Genomic DNA, 4,037 nt, shown 5'->3' with positions numbered 1-4,037 from the left:
CTCGCCCGGCTAGTTTTTTTGTATTTTTTAGTAGAGACGGGGTTTCACCGTGTTAGCCAGGATGGTCTCGATCTCCTGACCTCGTGATCCGCCTGTCTCGGCCTCCCAAAGTGCTGGGATTACAGGCTTGAGCCACCGCGCCCAGCCCTTTTTTTTTTTTTAAAGCAAGGTCTTGCTCTGTCGCCTGGATTGGAGTGCAGTGGTGCAATCACAGCCTACTGCAGCCCCAACCTCCTGGGCCTAGGTGATCTTACTATCTCAGCTTCTTGAGTATCTGGAACCACAGGTGTGTACCACCATGCCCAGCTAATTACAAAAATTTTTTTTTTGGTAGAGATGGGGTCTCGCTGTGTTGCCCAGGCTGGTCTTGAAGTTTTGGGCCCAAGTGATCCTTCTGCTTTGGCCTCCCAAAGTGCTAGGATTACAGGCATGAGCCACTGCGCCCAGCCCATATATTTTTTTTAACTGATATTTCCCTAAATATAAAAACCAAGAATAACCCTGACTTTTGACACCGTATGTTATGTTGAGAGCCTTAGCTGCTTTTTATTTCAAGACATTCTCCCCACCTTACTGCTACAGGTTGACCATTCCGAGTCCAAAAATCTGAAACCTGAGATGCTCCAAAGTCCAAAACTTTTTGAGCCTTGACATGACACCCAAAGGAAACGATCAGTGGAGCATTTTGTATTTTGTATTTTTGTATTTGGGATGCTCAGCTGGCAAGTATAATGCAAATATTTTAAAATAAAAATCAGAAATTCAAAACACTTCTGGTCCCCGCATTTTGGATAAGAGATACTCAACCTATAGTCTTTGCTAACTTTGTGATTATAATCTCAGAGTATTAAGCTACTTATTTATTTTTTTCTTTTCTTTTTTTTTTTTTTTTTGAGACGGAGTCTCGCTCTGCCGCCCGGGATGGAGTGCAGTGGCTGGATCTCAGTTCACTGCAAGCTCCACCTCCTGGGTTTACGCCATTCTCCTGGCTCAGCCTCCCGAGTAGCTGGGACTACAGGCGCCCGCCACCTCGCCCGGCTATATTTTTGTATTTTTTAGTAGAGACGAGGTTTCACTGTGTTAGCCAGGATGGTCTCGATCTCCTGATCTCGTGATCTGCCCGTCTCGGCCTCCCAAAGTGCTGGGATTACAGGCTTGAGCCACCGCGCCCGGCCTATTTTCTTCTTTAAGACGGGGTCTCCCTCTGTCACCCAGGCTGGAATGCAGTGGCATGATTATAGCTCACTGCAGCCTCCAAATCCTGGACTCAAGTGATCCTCCCGCCTCAGCCTCTGGAGTAGCTAGGACTAAGATACGCGCCACCATGCTTGGCTAATTTAAAATTTTTTTTTGTAGAGATGGGGTCTCGCTATGTTGCCAGGGCTGGTCTTGAACTTCTAGCTTCAAACGAAGGTTCCACTTTGGCCTCCCAAACTGCTGGGATTACAGGCATGGGCCACCATGCCTGGCCAAGTTATTTTTAATATTATGTGTCTGTTATTTTACTACTTCTTTTTTTTTTTAAAATTTATTACCCACCCATGAATGTAGATGTTATTTTAATCATGATTTGTAACACTAACAGCCTAAGAATTTATCATTATATTTCTAAACAACTTTATTGAACTATAATTAAAATATAATAACTACATATATTTAAAATGTACAATTTAGGCGGGGCACGGTGGCTAACACCTGTAATCCCAGCACTTTGGGAGGCTGAGGTGGGTGGATCACTTGAGGTCAGGAATTCGAGACCAGCCTGGCTAACACGGTGAAACCCTGTCTCTACTAAAATACAAAAATTAGCTGGGTGTGGTGGTATGTGCCTGTAATCCCAGCTACTTGGGTGGCTGAGGCAGGAATATCGCTTGAGTCAGGAGGTGGAGGTTGCAGTGAGCCAAGATGGCCCCACTGCACTCTAGCCTGGACAACAGAGTAAGACTCCGTCTCAAAAAAAAAAAAAAAGTACAGTTTACTGAGTTTTGACATATGTATACATATGTGAAACCACAGTACAATCACCATGGACATATTCATCACTCTCAAACATTTCCTCATGTCCCCTTGTAATTCCTCTTCTCACCTCTCCCTGATTCTCCACCCTCACCTCCAAGAAACCACTGGTCTGCTTTCTGTCTCTATGAATGTTCATATTTTCAAGGATTTTATATAAAGAATAATAAAATTTGGCCGGATGCAGTGGCTCATGCCTGTAATCCCTTTGGGAGGCCAAGGCAGGCAGATCACCTGAGGTCGGGAATTCAAGACTAGCCTGGCTAACATGGTGAAACCCCGTCTCTACTAAAAACAATAATAAAAAAAATTAGCCAGGTGTGGTGGCTAATGCCTGTAGTCCCAGCTACGTGGGAGGCTGAGGTGGGAGAATTGCTTGAACCAGGGAGGTGGAGGTTGCAGTGGACTGAGATCGTGCCACTGCACTCCAGCCTGAGGTGACAGAGCCATACTGCATCTCAAAAAAAAAAAAAAAAAAAAGATTAATAAAGTTGTATACAAAGAACAGTATATATTCTTTATTGTCTGGTGTCTTTCATTGAACATAATTATTTTGAGGTTCATCTACCTCAAATTGACGGTATCAGTAGTTCATTCCTTTTTCTTATTGGTATGTGGTATGAATATACCACAGTTGTTTACCAGTTCACCTGTTGATGAATATTTGGGTTGTTTCTAGTGTTTGGATATGACAAATAAAGCAACTATACACATTCATGTACAACATGTATAAGTCTTTGTGTGGACATATGCTTTCATTTCTCTCAGGTAAATATCTTTTCAACTTTTTTTTTTTTTTGAGATGGAGTTTCGCTCTTATTGCCCAGGCTGGAGTGCAATGATGCGATCTCGACTCACCGCAACCTCTGCCTCCCGGGTTCACACAATTCTCCCGCCTCAGCCTCCTGAGTAGCTTGGATTACAGGCATGCACCACTAAGCCCGGCTAATTTTGTAGTTTTAGTAGAGACAGGGCTTCTCCACGTTGGTCAGGCTGGTCTCAAACTCTTGACGTAAGGTGATCCACTCACCTCAGCCTCCCGAAGTACTGGGATTACAGGCATGAGCCACCGCGCCCAGCCAACTTTTGGTTTTGAGACAGTCTTGCTCTGTCGCCCAGGCTGGAATGCAGTGACAGGATCTCAGCTCACTGCAACCTCCACCTCCTGGGCTCAAGCGATTCTTCTGCCTCAGCCTCCTGAGTAGTTGGGACTACAGGTGCCTGCCACCATGCCTAGCTACTTTTTGTGTTTTTTTGTAGAGACTGGGTTTTGCCTTGTTTGCCCAGGGTGACCTTGAACTCCTGGGCTCAAGCAATCTGCCTGCCTTAGCCTCCTAAAGTGCTGGGACCACAGGCATGAGCCACCGGGCCTGGCTTAACTTTATTTTTGGAGACTGTGTCCCACTCTGTTGCTCAGGATGGAGTGCAGTGGCATGATCATGGCTCACTGCAGCCTCGACGCCCCTGGGCTCAAGTGATCCTCCCATCTCAGCCTCCCGAGTAGCTGGTACTACAGGCATAAACCACCATGCCCGGCTAAATTTTTTTGTGTTTTGTAGACAGGGTGTCTCCATGTTGCTCAGGCTGGTCTCAAACTTCTGGGCTCAAGCATTCCTGAGGCCAGGAGTTTGCCAGACTGAGGCCTGCCTCATCCTCCCAAAGTGCTGGGATTATAGGCATGAGCCCCTACGCCCAGCCATCTTTTTAACTTTTCTTTTTTGTTTTTTTTTGAGACAGAGTTTTGGTCTTTTTGCCCAGGCTGGAGTGTGATGGCGTGATCTCGGCTCACTGCAACCTCTGCCTCCCAGGTTCAAATGATTCTCCTGCCTCAGCCGAGTAGCTGGGATTACAGGCATGTGCCACCACACCTGGCTAATTTCTGTATTTTTAGTAGAGATGGGGTTTCGCCATGTTGTCAGGCTGATCTCGAACTCCTGGCCTCAGGTGATCTGCCCACCTCGGCCTCCCAAAGTGCTGGGATTACAGGCGTGAGCCACTGTGCCCAGCCTTAACTTTTTTTT

The sequence above is a fragment of the Theropithecus gelada genome, chromosome 1 (assembly GCF_003255815.1).
Source record: "Theropithecus gelada isolate Dixy chromosome 1, Tgel_1.0, whole genome shotgun sequence".
Lineage (NCBI taxonomy): Eukaryota > Metazoa > Chordata > Mammalia > Primates > Cercopithecidae > Theropithecus > Theropithecus gelada.
Note: the sequence above shows the minus strand (reverse complement) of the source record.